The sequence below is a fragment of the Haliotis asinina genome, chromosome 10 (genome assembly GCF_037392515.1).
Source record: "Haliotis asinina isolate JCU_RB_2024 chromosome 10, JCU_Hal_asi_v2, whole genome shotgun sequence".
Lineage (NCBI taxonomy): Eukaryota > Metazoa > Mollusca > Gastropoda > Lepetellida > Haliotidae > Haliotis > Haliotis asinina.
The window spans coordinates 11,290,078-11,309,215 of NC_090289.1; the positions used below are offsets into that span (position 1 = coordinate 11,290,078).

The following is a 19,138-nucleotide window of genomic DNA, read 5'->3' on the forward strand; positions in this document are numbered from 1 at the left end:
ATTTCTTTTGAGAATAAGAACCGTGAATTAAATGTTTATGTCATGTTTTGCAAACGTTACTTGTTAAAATATAACAGCAGGAGGTATGATTAGATTTTGCTGAAATGATATGTTTTGCTAAAGAATTGAGAACGGATCACATAGGTTACTCCACATTGAATCTCTTGTGTTGATACGAAAGTCACATGTATCTTCATTTTCAAAACTCACGCGTTTTAATGTAACATCAAGACTCGATATAGGGGTATGGTGGAATATAGATTTTTGAAGTTACTAATACTTTAATTTTATTCGACATTCTTGTTTTGAAGCTGACTGTGATGAAGACGGCGACAGTTCAAACATAATATATAGATAAAGAAAAATGTTTCCTTTAAACAAGCCACCGAAAATGGTCATGTGATAGGTCGATTGTTTCCACGTGTAAGAAAGGATCAATAATTTGAAATTTCCAAACTAAAATTTGATTTTTTCAAACATGTATATATTCCATGGGACATTAACATATACATCATCCAATTAATAATCATTTCTGATGTCGGTGTAAGTCTTATTGATGTACATAAAGTATTCTTTCCGAAGTACCTGAAATGTAAAATAAAATATCAAATACATTTGGAAGTGGTATTTCTTGTTTATATTTACAAATATCCTTTGTAAGTAATCTTGGATTAGCGACGAGAGGACTGGGTTTGAGGGGAAGTTTCAGGGTATTTCTTGGCAAAGAAACCCACAACACTGGAGAATCGAACCCTTCCATTATGAATGAACTCTTAAACCACGACCGCCGCCATATAGCTAAAATATTGTTATTGTTATTGTTATATTGTTGACAGTAAACAACAAACAAAACAAAACAGTAACCACGTGACAGTGTCAGCGTTCCCGACGATAATACACACATTGCCAATGACGATCATGGTTATGAATATGCATGAAGTTAAGGGCACTCAACTTTGCATATGTTATGCTTGCAAATGTACGATACATACTTATCTGGCTTATCTGATCTTGTTTATTCGATCAGTTGATTTGAATTCCTCTTTGTATGTGTGCATTTATATGCATTATGTAGAAACGGAGGTTTCCTGTTGTATCGTCGAATCTATTTATTATGAAACGTTTTATCTCCACGTTTTATGAACGAATCTATTTAGAATCATTTAATGGTTTGATTCATCTTCCAGTGGGTTTGAACCAGAGTGAGTGAGTACGATTTTGCGCCGCTTTGAGCAATATTCTGGGAATATCACGGCGAGGGACAGCAGAAATGCTCTTCACACATTTTACCCATGTGATGAATGGAATCCGGGTTTTCGACGAGACGGGCGAGCGCTATAACAACTGAACTACCAGAGCGTCTTGGTCTGAACCAGATACACAACATATTGATATAATAACCAACGAATAACACCGTCGTATCTCGAATTATCGGCGTGTATCGATGAACAGATATACATGTCTCGAAACACAGATAAAACAAATAGTTACGTAATACAGAGTACCACATATGTCGAACACGTATATATCGAAACTGAATTCGTTATAACCGAAGTTAGCAGTTCCCATGAGCAATGCAAAAGCTTGATTCATACATCGGGTGTGACATAAGTGACTTCGTTAAAACCGACCACTCGTCGAAAACGTTTTCATGGCATGTTATTGATCGTATCAGGAATAGTTAGAAGAGCCCCATTTTCTTTGCAACTGCGCGTGGTCTTACATATTCTCCCTCTTGCCCTTGACGTCTGGACATAGGAAACGGCACAATCGAAAGCAAGATTATCACCCAAATCAATTTATTTCCCATTTCAGCTCGCTGCTTGAATATGCATTTCCAACACCACAGCTACTGGGAAACATAGGTCGTTGCTTAGCTGATGCGACTTTTTAATCCATCAACTTTTGTAGTGCCGAGCCTCAGGAGAAAAGGTATTGACAGTGATTAAAGTCAGTGAGTTGCCGGTGCGCGACCGTTCACCTGGAGGGATGCAGGCAGACCTTGGAAACAGACACCCGACCCTACTGGGAAACCGCAAAGCACGACCCTCGGGACCAACTTCCGGTTTCAAAATTCCTACAATGGAACAAAGAACGAAATTGGATTTTGTATTTCGGATGTGATATTCAAACACTGCCTTCACTTTCTGTGTGTGTGTGTTTATTTCATTTGCAGCTGATGTGTTCTGAGCCATTAGATCGAGTTGTTTAAAGTCAGTTAACTCCGAGAGCTGGAATGTATTGAATTATACAAATCAAATGAAACGATTTGTGTTATTTGTTTAACAAATACCGTTTGTTAAATACTGCTGTTTTTATTAGTATGTTCAAGTTGTACACTCACGCCAACAAAGGTTCTTACCCTCTGTCAAATATATAAACTTGAAGGGGGTCGCACACATAACTATCGCTGGCATGAGTATATTTCGGCATTTAACACCTTCCGACAGAACACACCCCATATCGACACAGTCTCATCTATGTATATTTCGACAAACACAATGAAGAATGAACTGAAGGATCGTGAATATTTTAAAATTGGTACAATCAGCACTACTACAAAAATGATATCCCCAAATATTCATGATCTCTCTTTGTGTTTACTATACGTGGTAATACAGCGTTAAAAGGGGCGAATAATGTGTGACAAAATAGTCACAGAGGGTAAGAAGTAACACCGTGACAAACCAGTGATCAATATTATGAACAACATTGACAATCCGATCCATTACGTAGCCCATGACAACTTGCACAGATTGTTCCGACCTCTTCTCATCTGGAAACCTCACGAGAAAAAAAGGCATACATGTTCAAAATCAAAATATATCAAGAGTTTGTGATAAGCCAAATCATTAAAAATCAATATCTTGGTATGACATGTGACATATATAACAATGAATAATCCTGGATTGTGTATAAGAAACCAAGGCAACGCAGTCACAAAGACTAGGGTAACGTCAAGTAATTCCCAACGGTACTTGACGCCCTGCTTCGTCCCCTGTTATAGACAAGCGTCTCGAATAACGCTGGTTTTTTTCGTGCAGCATACAAAAACGGGTGCCTTGCGGTGGAAGGGTTGTTTATAGGGTACTGATGAACACTTGAAAGGAAACTGAAGCTTATGACATCACAACGAAGTTATGTTGACTTGTACGTCCCAGCTTTCCAGACTTTCTGCTGGGAGACGTTTTTGAAATAAAAATGCTTTATACATTTTTCTTCCTGACTATCTTCGGGATCACACATGGAGAACATAAACAAAAGCAGTAAGGAAAGGCAGTGTGTCCTATCGCCATGATAATAGAACGTTAAAAAAGAGCTCAAAGTCGTCTACATTCCCGTTTTCCACGTGCGACGTTGCTTTAACATTTGCAACGTAATTTGCTTTGCACACCACGACTACGGTGCAATAAAACGCTATACTTCTTGTCTTTGAAAAACGTTTATTTGAAGACGGCCTTGACTGTTTGATATTATGGTTATTTATTGTACACAATGTCAACAGTGTGTCAGCATTCAAAATTCTGGATTTGAGTTTTTGTTAACCAGTGTCTACACGTTGTGTTTTGTGCAGTCACTTTTTGTTTCCAAGCAACATGAGAAAGGTTCCCTGACGGCCAAAACGCGCCATGTGAATAACAGAATAGAATTTTTCACAACACATTTTTTCATGATAACAGATTTTTGCTTGCCTTGATCACAAGCACTTTAAAATATTGATTTTGATGTTGGTTTGCAATACAACAATCCTTTTGCATCGTGAATGTTTTTGTAATTTCCCCCAAATGCAGTTTGCCAATGCAACATGCGATTGTTTGCAGTGTATCGTCGCGGCATTTCAGATGTACGAGTGAGTGAGCTTAGTTTTACATCCCCATTACACAAGAAATGGGCTTCACACATCACACCCGCGTGGGGCATCGAACATAGGTCTTTGGCGTGATGAGCGACCGCTTTGACAATAAGACCAACCCACCACCCCTTCAGTTGTACGACTTTGGCCTCAGTAAAATAGAGGCTGGACCACATCCAGTGATTAAAACTATGAGCACCTAGCAATGATCTCGGTTCGAAGATACACAATCAAGAACTATCAAGATTCCTATAACGGTGTGTCTTGACCCACAAAATAGGGAATTACCACAGTGCATCAATGGGATTGCAAATAATACAGACATTATCACTCGTCTATCCAGAAATCCGTTTCCTTTTATGAATAAAATCCAATGATATGTACAAATTGTTAATTCAATACAATAAAATGCTCGTGTCCAGTTGACGTGTGGATCTATGCGCATTTTCAGTCAGGAATATACTGTTTTCATATACTCGACCAGGAGATGAAAGGTGGTTTCCATGTTCCATTTCGTAGACACTGACGCCTCCAGAGCATTTGAAGCACATTATGAATTATATTTCACATTATTTATAACATCGTAAATGATACATATGTTTGCATTATATTGTTTATCAAATGCGAGTTTCATCCTAAGGTTTATCAAATATTACGTCTATTAAATATTTGTAGCGTCATAAGGTTTATCGAATGCTTGTTGCACCAAATGGGTGTTGCATTATAAGGTTTATCAGAAACTTGTTGTATCAAAATGTTGATCACATAGGTGCTGCATCATAAGGTTTATCAAATACTTCTTGTATCATAATATATGTCAAATGGTTCTTGTAACATAAGGTTTAGCAAATTATTTGTTGCATCATAATGTTTATCGGATGCTTGTCGCAAGAGACGAATACAGTGACCGGGTTGTCAGACTCGAGGACTGGTTGAAGCATATGACTGCAGCCCATTTGTGCAGATCGATGCCGATATTGTCAATCACTGGACTGTCTGGCCCAGAAATTAGTAACTGCAGAATGTCATCATGTTTCTTGAATTTCACTATAAACTGCGTTAAACAACACAGCATTTCATGTGAAACGAAAAATAAAAACAGACGCTTAAGAATGGGACTCTATATACACGTGTAGCTTGTAAAGTTATTGGCTAACTAATCAGAAGGGTCCAGATAAGTAATAATATTGTTAAGATGATTATTGTGTTTTAAACATGTGCGCATTAGATCTGTATATTTAGTATATGGTCGTGGTTTCAGATCAACAAAAACAAAAGATGTACTGATATCCAATTTAACTTACGCCAGACATCCCCCAAATACAAAATACTTCTTGAAATAATTAGGGTTACCGTGACAACCAAGAACAAACCTCTCCATCAAATACATCTTACCACAATTACCACCAAACATTACACTACGATATATCAATAATAACACTGTAATAATCTCATAATTAAAATCCACACGAATAAATTCTTACTGACGATAATCATCATGTTCCTGGAGAGCAAAAATAAGTCGGTCTTTTTTTCGGTGATATAACGAGAAAGATGAAGATAAATACATAAATCAGAATCAAATATACGAAACATATATTTCATGTCAATTACTGACAAAGTGATAATGCCAATCAAATTCGTACCTCTTTTGTCAATTTCAATCATTAGCTAATATGACATTCATGCGTGTGTTCATTAACTTTACATTGTTCAGTTTTCAATTAATAAGCACCAACCAACTCCGCCAGCCTACGGGTGTATGTATATCCGTACCCTTGTTATGCTAATCCGGAAACGAACATGACATGTCGTTTTCTCGTTATCCACGCTTGCAATGAACAAGATATGTGTTAGTGTCTTCGTGTGTCACCGTACCTGCCTGAAATGAGAGATTGTTTATTTCACTTGTCGATGTCTTGTCGCGTGTTCGTTGTTTCCTTCATTTGTCGATAGCTTGTCGATGGCCTCAGGCATAAGATAAGACCATATATCTGTCACTCAAGTCGGGGATGCTATGGCTTGGTGCATTACTGTTTCCCTAAACTTTCAATCCGTTGACTTTAATACGATTAAGTCGTTTCAGGGATGACGTAATTCACAAAGCGTGATGTGTTTCTGGAGAGAAACGTGACGAGTCTTTAAAGATTAATCAAAACATAAGAAATATATGGCATTACCATATTATTGCTCACACTACGCGGTGCAGATTTACGTTCCAATTACTTGTAACACTCAAATCAAACTATAACATAGAAATTGAATTGAAATTAATGTAAAACTTTAATTAACATAACAACATTGAGATCAAGTGCAGGGTAATTTTGATTTACGGGTACATACATTGCTACTCGCATAAGCACCCTGATAGTACCCAAATACTTGAATTACGAGTTTTCAGCTGTACAGCTACTTAAAGAAAACATGTTGGGATGTTTGATGAGCGAATCTCCGAGAATGGGGTTACACACTTGATGCATTATTTTAATGTGGGGAGAAAGACAGCACGTTTCTGAGAATGCTCCGTTATAAAAAAAATCGCATTATCAGTGACACATCCAAGACAACGGGTATGCCTTTTGCAAAGTCTTGTTTTTATTGTGCCATATGTTTCCGTTTTAAATAAAGAATTAATTTGTCATGGCATATGTATGTGGCCCGTGGCTCGGGTGGGACAGGATGCGCGCACCTTTTCAGAAACACCTGTTGTCATCATTCTTTGTTATTGATTCGTAAAACAAAGCTTACATACCCAGAATCGTACAATATGTTCGACTACATGATAGGTTGGCACAAGCTGGCACAGAGATGGCAATGCCCGCAAGTACGTTTCATCGTTTGTGATGTTGATTTCAATCAATAGTCATTCACATTACAGTTCTTTTCACATGTCGATTTCAAAATCTGATTCTGTCCTCGACAAAGCATATATCCGATGCAGTTCTCTATTTTGATTTGTGCAATTTGCTTGTTCGCTCGAACACTTGACGTGGCTTTGCGTGTGTCTATGTCCGGTGTCATCGGGGCCACGTACCCTTTTTTCGCGGGAACTTGCTGACTTATGAATATGATATGGTCAACTTATCTCCACGGACAAGCGTTCAGCACTCTTGTAATTATGCATCGTGTTGGCCGCATATTCAAACTGTATTTACTGTAACTGCATTTTGCATTTATCAGTGATGTCCGTTGTTAAGTGAATGGTGTTAACTTTGAGGAACAAGAGTACAGAGGACTTATATTTACTGCGGTATCAGGTATTTCGATTTGATTTTTTTTTTTTTTTTTTTGTCAGGATAAACCCGTTCAGTTTAACTGTTCTATCAACATACTCTTTTTCTGTGCAAACTTTGCAGGTTACATCTGCAAAGTTGTCAACACATACGCTGTTTTGAACATCAAACGCGTCCGATATTACTAGCAAAACGTCAAATGTATACACATGCACGTCCAGAGTGTTTTTTTCAAGCATTTCAAAGTCGTTTGAGATAAAAACACTTACTTATTTGTGGTGCGTTTGCTTTTGATTACCCGAGTGCGTTAGGGTAGCCTGAAATCAGCATAAGTGCGTTGTATTGTTGGGGGCGATTTTGACACATGAGACTGTGTGTCCTATGTGTCCTGAGCGTCCTTAAAATAGGAGCACGAGTTTCTACACACGGTAATGTACCACTCAAAGAAGTCGGTAATGTGAGATAAAATCGTCCACGTGAATTAGGATGCCCTTAAGTCATTTTCTACCGACGACAACGTAATACAGTGTACACGCTAACAAATACCGGTTTATGTACATTTTATAGCTTGCATTCGCTGCACCTTCAGACCTTGAGACAAAAGTCAGTGCAATTAGTAGATATTAATTATGCATAAAAATACAATAACAATCAAACGAAAATATGAAACAGATTCTTGGATTGAATTTTAAACCCCATCATACTTAAAACACACATTGTTATCATTGATGGGATTTCATCCATGTTAATTAACACAAGACATCTTTAAAGAATCACCCCGGTTTACAACAAATGATCTTTCAATTTTATTATGCCAAACAATATTTTCCTCGTAAGAGATAAGAGAGATAGTTAGAGGAATATTTTAAGAAAAATCATCCACTTTGCTTTAATTACACATCGCATGAATCATACAACGGAGAAATATACCAAGACAAACACATTAATCAAATCGTGTGCGTATGGGAGCATAAGATATCTGATAAAGATATCATTTGACGAAGAAGAATAATGTCTATCTGAGACTCAGCGCAGAGTACCGATCTTGATATTATTTCAAAGTTGAATCTAACGCAACCCACAAAACAGCATCAGTACCCGGGCTTTCGTAACGGAGTCCGAGGTATGTTAGATGCGGGGCTGCCGCTCGGATTGGTCGACGAGCAAACATAACACTTTTGAAGCGCGAGTTATGCCGAGTCACTCGTAGGACCTCGGGCGCTACACGACTTCGGCTGGCGACTGTCGGCTCGCGATTGGGCGAGAGGCCTTTTAACCTTACGGCTGAAACAGAGGGTATAGCCCAGTGAGTTTTCATTCCGCTGAGAACCGTGATAGGCGAAGATTTACTACTGAACTGGTAAGTTAATGATCTTTTATGGTTTTGTGAACATCCGTTAGCGCTACTACTGACCACTGACTGACCGGGAGGTGGAAGTGGACAGTGGTGTGAGATGGCCGTGATGTTTTCGATGCGAGTGGTCACAAGCCTTGGTTCTCATAAATATTGTAAATCTTTTTAACGAGAGGGAAAGATTTTATGGTGTGTTAATTTCGGTGACATTTTTTTTCATACGATCATCCTGCGTCGTTTTATTTCTCGTGTGCAATTTGCCAATTATTACTCCAATAATGCAACGTGTTTAAAGGGAGAACTAATTGTCGCAGCTCTTGTTAAAGAAGCTAGCGACACTCGGGTACGGGGAAGAAAAATCTCGGTTTGAAATGAAATTGTCGAGGGGAGATTAAGTTTATGACCATCCCGTCGCTTTGTTTAATTCGGGCCTATTAAAAACACATAAACCCTCAGGAGGGGAATTTTTCATGAAAATAGAATTGGATTTAATCTGATAGCAGAAAGAATATGGATTGTTCGAGGAATTTTGCCTTGATATGAAAAATGTATTTCTTTAGATTTGCCCCATCTGTCGCAAGGTTTTCGGGAACGTGTTGGTGTTGGTAACGTGGTGTCAATCAATCTATAACTAACACTGACCCACAACATTGACATTTCATGAATTGACTTAACCGCCAGCAGGAACCTAAATATTTAAAAAAAAGATTTAATACACAATAACTGACCATAGCGCTATGTTTCGGCCACTATCGATAATCAGCTGATTCATGTTCATGTTCATGATGTTTGTTTATTTCATTGAAATTTAGGTACATTTGATGATCGGTTGATTGTGTGTACTACGCTTTATTAGATATATGTCGATTTCTTTGCGCATATTGGAATATTTACTCTTTTGTTGTTACTGTTGTTACTGTTGTTACTATTCTCACTGTAATGTAAGAATGTAGTTTTTACCTACACGCGTTGAGTCTCCCAATGCTGCGAATGGACAAACCAGAATATCTGTCTAACTGCTTATGTGTTTGTTGGACTTTTATTCCATATTACATATTTAAGCTAAAGTAAGCATTTGGTACATGATTTATGAGTCGGGAATTGAATATGTAAACCTTAACACGAATTCTATAACCCAGCATACTGAGCGCTAACCGGTGTGTACGAAATGAGAAAGTAACTGAAGAAGATTTGTGTGCATGTATATACCCCTTGTACATCTATTTATACCGTCCCGTGTACGTTACACAGACTTCGGTAGATTACTATGAAATTTATATAATCCCACACCGACTTGAGGTGTTCATTTCAACGCACCTTGAAATACACATGTACAAGGAAATCAATGTAAACGACCATTCAGTCTACGTCATCGTTCTATGTACCGTTATGGTAAAGCAGCATATGAGAGAATTACCAGGAACCCGTAAATTCTGTGATTCCGATGAATCAAGAGACCTATATTACACTAGGGATGGTTGTCCGCAAGATTCCATGGAATCGGAAAATGAATATTCCTTTCCGACAGAGCCGCTATTGGAGCCTTGTTCATACCAGTCTCGTCAGTGCTAACGTGTCCACTTCAGAAATCACATGAAGTCTAGTTTTATTCTGACATTTTCGAATTATCCTACAAATAAGCAGTCTTTTCACCGACCTTGCCTTATTGCCTTTACCATTGTAATGCACTTGAATAGTTGAAGGTAATGAATGAACTAGCTGTCACTCAAACTTGAAATCGACACAGAGCTGCTCATGTATATTGCTTGTTCAAATACGGTTGAGTTTGAAAGCATCTATGAATTAATGATATAACCCATATCGGTAAACAATGCTGTGTAGTCATCCCGATTCATTGACCTGTTTTTGATGGTAATTCTTGAACACAGAGTTATAATAATTTATTGCGTTAGTTGTAACGATCCAAGTGCACTGCTCAGACATGCGTTTAACATAACGTGTGTATGTCATTTTCACCATGCTCCAGTTATCAAACGATTTCTTGTTCCGTTGTTAATTTCAGTGCATGCATAATCAAACCTGACAATTCTGCCGTAACTTGTCTTGTAATCAAGATACCAATTAAATTTAACATCACTTAATCTCTGAGATATTTATGTCCAATTGTACTGGCATATTATGCCGGCAACATCGTTAAGAGGCCAGTCAATTTGACTCCGTAAAACACGTGATTACCAGAATTGTTTTAGAAGATTTTTATGTCGATTTCACTGACATCCCATCGATTTCAATATCCCCTTCAAATAATTCATCCAATATCATGAGAATGGATGCTCACTGGAAAAATATATCAAATTTCTTCCTCACAGAGGCAATATCGATAACTTGGTGTCAAAACATAATAAAAAGAATATTCTCTCTTTTCCCGACTCCGAAATAGGAACAACTCACAATAGTTGCTCGTTCGCCAATGAAAGAACAGCTCTAATGTTTATTTTATAGAGACAATCATGTATCCGACCGTATTCCCTGACAGTTTTATGTCCCTAGCAGAATTTATGAACGTCAATTTTCCTTAAATCAACGAAAATCGGGGGAAGTCGTGTCCCTATCGTAAATATTCGGGGGAAGATTTCCTTCGTTAGTCCCTATCAGCGGGCAGCATGCGCGCCAGGCTATAAATTATTTTCTTTTTCGGGTTTTAATTCCGGCGTTTGCAATTGCTTAATCAGTTCCCGAATTAACTACAGGGCATTTGGATCATTGGTGAAAGAAATATCTGCCGCCGCACTTTGACCGCCATGTTGGGGATGTTTTACCATATGCAGAAGAAACCACGGATATTTCAATCAAATATTCATACAGTCAGCGAATTGTACTATTGATGAGGCGGCCCAAGACAGGATTAACATGTAAATATTATATATGGTTGGATTATTATATAATCGCTCGTCACCGTGTGGGATTGATCATTAAAATATATTTCCAAGTATTTTGGAAAATAGGAATGAAGAAGCATCGATTATTGAAATGGAAACATGTAAACATTGCTGTTGCTTTTCAGGGGAGGTTGATTATCTATTTATCTACAATTTCTTTAGCTCAGGTACAAATGATAAAGGAACTCACGTTGCTGACCTAGACTTCAAAGAGGGCGTTATTGTCGGCAGGGACAGTGATCATGAGTACTGGTATTCACTGGTACGTTTCTACCTCCACTAAAAACACATCACACTGCATCGTACGTTTGTCGATATATTGTACTATTTATTGATATATCGTTATAAGTAATATCTTGAGATATGGTGTCATGTTATTTATCGTTCTTGTTAATTCTGAAAAGGATAATGATAATATTGTTTCCTATAACATTGAACGCCAAGGATGCCTATTTCTGGTACTGTTTGTGTCGTTCATTGATATAGACTTCTTTGTAAACATCCATGTAGATTTGGATACGGTTGGGAGCAAAATAAATCGAGGAACGTGAACACAATATCACGAAATATGATGCAGTTCCTTTCGTTTTGTTAACAATACACACATTTCGAAATGTTCCCGTGAAATCCACCATATCATAAAATATATACACAACAAAAACATTCTACATGTCTACTTTTGTGCACCGTTCGTCTTCTTTTCATTCCCAATTCTCAACAATCTGTTATAAAATTGTACACAAAAAATGTCAAAATGGCCTTAAACATTAGAATTATGAGACAGTAAACAAGGCAATAAATTACACTCGAAACAACACAACTCGATTATTTGCATGCATCGTAATATGCGTTATTTCCTCGGCAATGAGAAAATATGGGAAATGAAATAAGCGCACGTGGAAAGACTGCAAGAGCTGAAACTATGATATAGACGATTCATCACAACAAAACAAATTGCCCCTGAAAGAATACATCAGGCACCCGATATGTCAGAAAAAGAATAGTTGTTTGTTTTTCTTCTAAACCTTTATCTACTTTCTTCTATCGAAGCTATTTGTCTATTGGGTATTCTTGCATTACTCGAGTGTGAAATTATGACTGCGTTTGATTGATTTGTCTTTGTAATGGAGGTTAATGCATCTCTTAAGGAAGCACATTTATCTTTGTAGTTGGGTGAAAGACTTCTAGTAGTTCACCCTCCGTATAAGCGGCGGGGGTGGGCAGTACATGTTGCATTGTTTATTGGTGTTGACAATACTTACTTAGCGGTCGGACAGGAAAAATAACGCAGAGTTGTATAATATATGTTGCGCGCGAGTATGTGACTCCACTGCTTTAGTTTTATGTAAAACAAATGTTTACAGAGTATCTTTTGTCTGAGCGTTGTTATTTTTAGAAACAAACATTGATAACAAATCCACGTGGTAGGGCATGTACATGGTGCATTGATTCAGTTTTATTTTTAATTTTCAAAACCACATCGAAAAAAAACACATTCATATGAATAGGAGAGACAGGGTCAAATTTCATGTGATAAACAGCTTATTGACAGAGTTATGCATTAATCAACATATTACAGACTACTCCTGTGAAATCAACACGCGTACGTGACACTAATATTCAGTTCTTTAAAATAAAATAAACAACGCGTAATATGAACTTGCCTTGAGAGTACAGCATTGTACATTTCCGTCAAATACAATACTTTCGCGACCACGTGTCTCCTTAGTAGTGGGCGAGTTTTATTCGTTTCTCCAGAGCGGTGTTAGTTTTTATCTTGATTTAAGCCATCCCAAAGAGAGAATCCTTTAATATTAAGCCTATAAAAGCTCGCCTTAATCCCGCTAGAGAGCCCTCTTCACTAGCACTCACAAAGTCTTCGGTGGCTACTGCGAGCTACACTGACACTTGGAGTCAAAGACCCAGCCTTGGACTGTTGAAGTGGTCAATGCATGCTTTTATGTCCCTCTACTCGCGTAAATTTCGTTGCCGTGATAACGAACGGCGAAATCCATTTGACCTTCCATAAAAACACGTCACTTGGTTTGACCCGTGAATTGCCAGTGGCGGATGCCGTAGCTGAAAATTAGTCTGAGATTCTCAAATTTAATTCAATAATTGACATTGCTGGATTTGATTCTCAACTGACGATAAGATGCAGCTGACGCGGATTTTGTTAGTTCAGCTAACTACAAGTTGTTGATATCATGCGTCTTGTTAGGATGACTGTCTGTTGACACTGCAATGGTAAAATCGCTGAACCCATTACCATAAATATAATCATTGTGATGATTTAAAACATTATTTGTCATTTTTAAGCATCGATAGCTTAGGATCGCAAGCAATGTGAGATATATTTTGCCGCCTGAATTTTCAATATACACGTTCAATGTGTGCAGCGATTTAAAGTAATCAAAAGCCCCCCGCAGCGCTGTTGCAACTTTGATGTAACCCTTAACATTTATAAATATGATACACATCTTTGAAGTTGCTGATGATGGGGAACTATTTACTATTGTAATGGGTAGAATTTCCGGGGAATTATTTTGTGGTTTGACCCATCCTGAATATTGCTACTGAATAATCAGATCAGGTTTCCATGTACAGCGACTAAATCTTTATTGCTGTATATAATATACCAAACACTCACAACCTGCATGGGAGCATATATTCGTTGGAATGGCAACGGAATGGCAGAAAACCGAAATTACGCCCGTAGCATATACATAACACCAGCAATGGTCGAAAAGCTTAACTATTCGTATTAAAACTGAATAGCACTTATTTCATTACTTTCTGACAACACGGTATGATAACTGATTAAGAGGTGAACACATAATCCTTACCAGAGGGATAAGTTTGTTTCACGTCACACAAGAGAAAAGCTTGTTATAACGAGGACGTTAAGGCTTCATTATAGTGTCATCAGGCACTGCAATTTAAGGATGGTTATAAATGCTGAAAAAAGGTATTTTATTGTTAATTTGTTACCCTATGTTAAAAAGGAAGGTAAAATGAGATGGTTTCTAGTGGTCTGTATCTCCGCATGTGGCATAGCATTTCTTCTTCCACAGTTTTCGAGACATTTTATTTTTCAGAAAGGACCATATTTTAACAATTAAAGCGAACAAATTGCCTCTTCACATGGCACGAGTATTTATAGCCAGTTAGCATGCTATTTCAACTTTATAAACGCCTCGAAAACCAAGTCATCGCACAGTCTATCGCGTTAGTTATTTATTAGTGTCAATTTCACAGATGGGTGGTTTTACAACCTCGGTAACACCTACAATACGCCACACACTCATGGGTAGCCGGGATTCTATAGCAAATAAACTGCCACATAGTCATAAATCATCTCTAGTGAAATCTACATACTATAGACCTAATGAACATGCAATCGACGAACCCAGAAATACATGATTAACTCGCAACAATAGGCAATAAGCACCTCATGTACCTAACAATCCGGATTGTACACATAAAACAATCACTCGAAATGTCATCACTAATTTGCAATTAATGACACAAAGACAACCACTAATTGAAATTAACATGTGTCTATTTCATATAGACAATGATCGGTTTACAACGTGTGAAGATTAAGCGGGAAGAACGGGAGTCTTGTGTTATCAATATGGCACGAGTTTGTGCCCCTGGGATGTAAGTAGAGAGGCGGTCAGACGAATTTAGCAAAGAGGGTACAATGTGTCATATGCGTCGATTAGGCTTGTATTGTGAAAAGGCGATAGTCGGAATTGATTTACAGGCCAGCGATAGTCAGCAAATTGCTTCAAGTAGTTCTAATATTGCAAGTAGATGTGACATGGATTCGCTGAGAGATTGGCTGATAACACACACGGGGACCACAGGAATGAGAACATGTGACAGTCTGGAGTATCAATTATAACAGGAAGATTAGGTGACATTGATGAAGACGATATTTGAGACGTAAGTCATCCTTCTTCGTAGCCGGGGTTGCCTATTTCGTCAACTGTTAATGGCAGTGTCTACGTTACTATGTCATGTTAACCAGTGTTGACGATCTTGTCAAAAACTAGTTGTTGAAATGTTCATAATAATTTTGTTTAATGTGTCATAGATACGCACTGATGATGTCTAGGATGAAGTTTTGTTTTTTATCGCAATGTTTGTTGTTTACACCGGAACACGTGAATATGTGAGCATTTTCCGTATTCATTCTAAGAAAGGGTGGTAGGTAATCTCAGATTAGAATATATATATTTGGTACTTGGAATATATACCTCCTTTCGAAAGTTTAGACTAGTGTAAACATAGCAACTTCGTTCAGGCAACTGTTACAAAATTTTGCAAAATAGTCCATACTGTTTAAAGGTATCGTTAACATATGCACTGATATATTGTGAAACAAATTCGGAACGTACAGATTATTGTCATTCGGTAAGTGATAAAAATCCGTGAAAACTGGCGAATTGTTAACAAAACATTACGCCCAGACGCGGCTGTTCACATGCACGATATTTGCACCTGTGTTTCAGCAATTTTATGTATGCTCCCCGTACAATTCATATGCAGAAGGTTTGCAGCTTTTTCCCCAAAGTTGAGGAAAATCAGTCTTCGATGTATCCATATATATAACTGATAGTGAATGTTCTAAGAGAGGCTAAACTGTTTGGCAGGAAGTGTATTGGTACTCGGTACCAGTCATAGTTAACGACTCTTCCAGTATCCTTCGACACGCACACGCATCGCAGACGCACTTGCACAAACGCTCTACAAATGTTTCAACTAGCTTGTATGTTAATGGAGGTCCTGATTGTTATATTTTGAAAAAATGATCACAATAACATTATTAGTATTTTAATACAAAACATGATGCATTGACAAATTATTATAAAATATCTGTATAATGTGGCAAAGCATATTATCATATACAAAATATCTGTATCATTTGGCAAAATATATTATTAGTCAGGGTATACTAGTATATCCGTTGTTCTTTCTCGTGATACAAAACAACTGACACGTTCAAAACCATACGACGTATAACACACACCAGACACTGGGGGGAAGGTGGCCTATGTTCATCCGTTAAAATCTAACTTGATTTCACATCGACTTTGACCCTTGTAACAATGGCGAAATAGCCCTCATTTGAATTGGAAATAGTTGTTCTTTTATTAGCATCAGACTAATTGCAACTCCGCAGCCCCGATTAAATCAGACAATCTAAAGAACCGAGAGTTATTAAGCTGGTTTATTTGTGTGTCTGAAAACTATCATGAATAAAGAAAGAATGGAAACTTTACAATTGTAGATAGCAGCTGTGAGAGTGGTCAGTATCAAATGATGACCACTGTCCCGTTTCTCTAATGTCCAGACACTCATTAGATCAATCCGATTTCTTAAATTTTATTATGGGGTTTAAGACAAAAATCGGTAGGCATGAACGGCCTCCCGCATATCGCCATTTTTCATGGCGACATGCCATGAATGAAACCAATAGACCAAATGGTCCCAAACGTGTAATACATTTCCCGGTTCTAACGTGATAAACAATGCTTAAATTCTCAATAGAACTGTTTGAAGGTCCCAGGCGAGATTCGGTTTTGTTCCTGCCTCCGAGTCTGTAGTGCCCTGTGTTGGGTTGCGCCGACTAGCCATAACATGAAGGTGGTTCTCATTCACGCTCCAGCGCTTTAGTACAAATATCGGAGAAGGGTAAGATTTTATTGACAAATGTTCCTTAAATAGGCATAAACGTATTCATTAATGAGATTAGTTATTGATATGACGGAGCGAGTCTGTGAAAATGAGCAAAGATCACGCATTTCAGTACACAAGCTGGTGTTCTTGAATTACACGACAATGAAACAACCGAATGGATACATACACTTCACAAACCTTCTGTTGAAATCCAGAAGAAAGTTGAAATAATTACAAAATCTTATTTATATTTTCGTAGGGTTTCTTACTTGTATGAAATATACACTGATGAACAAGAATGTTGATTTCATATTGTCAATGATGCCATGGTGTTATTGATTGTCATGGTTGTCGAAGTTGTGTTGTCTTAAAATGAAATATACAACTTAATGGATGACAAGTTCTTGTTTATTACACAGAGACTTTTTTTATGCTAGCGGCTTTTCACTAGTAAAGTCTTGATGATGTTTGGAATTTTCTGGTCAAATCCAATTTTCGGGTGTAACCGATCTTGCTGAACAGTTTAATGTGATGGTTTTATCACAGGTCAAATGAAATAAACCTGTTTGTTTAGAGAAATTTCTTTACGAATTTTGACATTCTTGGAAGGCTTTGTGTGGGAGAAAGTCAGCTGGTTCATTGTTTGAAGTGACATATGAGTACAACTGGGTATTTGTCAACAATGAAAACTGTTCAAATAATTCATAATCACAGATTTAAACTGTTGCAATATCAGCTTTGTGAGCAACAACTATGCACACGGAATTGACAAAAATCCACAAGATACAGTCAAGGATAATTGACAACACATATCAGAAATCACATAGATCATGACAGCTGCAGATAATTATCGGTGACCTGTAAAGTCATGCAGATAATTATCGGTTACTTGTAATGTACATATGAAATGTACGTCTGAGTGAAATGTACATCTGTGTAAAATGCACATCTTACGTTTATCTTTTATGCCCTGTGACAAAGCAGGCTTAACCATAATCACTCACCATGCATGTATTAATCCAATGGAACAAAAGCAATGAGAAAAAAAACAAACCTTCTTTATAATCACATTTTCGTTTCGAATCATTCAACTGAGTGAAATAGACATGAAATACACATCTTCATGCACATTCCACGTGGTCCCTTTAGCCAGGTGTGCCTTCAGATTAATTGTTTATATCAACCAAATAGAACTGTATGCCTTCAACACAGATGGGCTGACGACATATCACGAACCTCCATTAGGTTACGACTTGTACATATCCCTACATGTATATGTTTAAAGCAATTAAAAAATAATCGCTCGTTGCAAAAAATCCATAGATCAATTCCACAGTCGCATACAACATGTGCCTTCCTATTCAAAGTATTCGTTTTACAAAATCACAGAGCGTGGAAGGGAGAGTTCTGGTTTCGTCGTTACTTTTGCTCTAATAGAGAATCTCTGTTTATTTTCCCAAGAGTCCTAAAAATACACAAAGAGAAATAAGAACGTAAATAATAACATTGGTACAAAGCGAGAAATAACATGATAGCTCACAGCCTCCCCGCGGCCGTTATAAGTAACACAGCTTCGTTAATATATCACCCGGGCTAATAACCGCAGAGGCTTGAGCGCTCATTGTTTTTGCGATGATAGTATTCCATTCCAAAAACATGTCTAGGTAACGGCTGGTTGCTTGCGCCTTAGAGGGGGCGCCTGACGTTGCAGATGTATAAAGGTTCTATTAGCTGTAACGGTGTAACGGGTCAAAAGAGAACACGTGTACAAACAGACAGCATGGATATGACATGTAGCAGAGAAGCGCTCGCCCTTGTAAATCTTTTGCCCCACAGGTGGGCTCCAACTGGACAAAAATCCAGACGGGGTTGTATCTTCTTCTTGTCCGAGATGGGGAAGAGCAGAGGGCAGTGGGGGGAGGGGGAGTGAATGATATGGGATGTCAAGAATGGATACGCAGACAGACTGTGTCTCCTGTACATTCTTCTGTCACTCCCTTGTCGTATTTCAACCTTCGTTCTATCAAACTAAACATTTGCCCCAACCAGACATGTACATTTGTACATTTTATGCCCCAGTGCTAACGACACTCGACTGGTTGAATAAGCG

General features: G+C 37.9%; 1 protein-coding gene across 1 annotated transcript in view; it reads left to right on the forward strand.

Moving 5' to 3' along the window:
• The first annotated feature begins 8,283 nt into the window (after positions 1-8,283).
• The window catches only part of LOC137298069 (homeobox protein Hox-B4-like), a 43,933-nt gene continuing 33,078 nt past the window's right edge, over positions 8,284-19,138 (forward strand). Inside the window, exon 1 of the mRNA XM_067830121.1 lies at positions 8,284-8,446. The gene's annotated coding sequence lies outside the window, so the exon portion shown is untranslated. The remainder of the gene's footprint in view (positions 8,447-19,138) is intronic.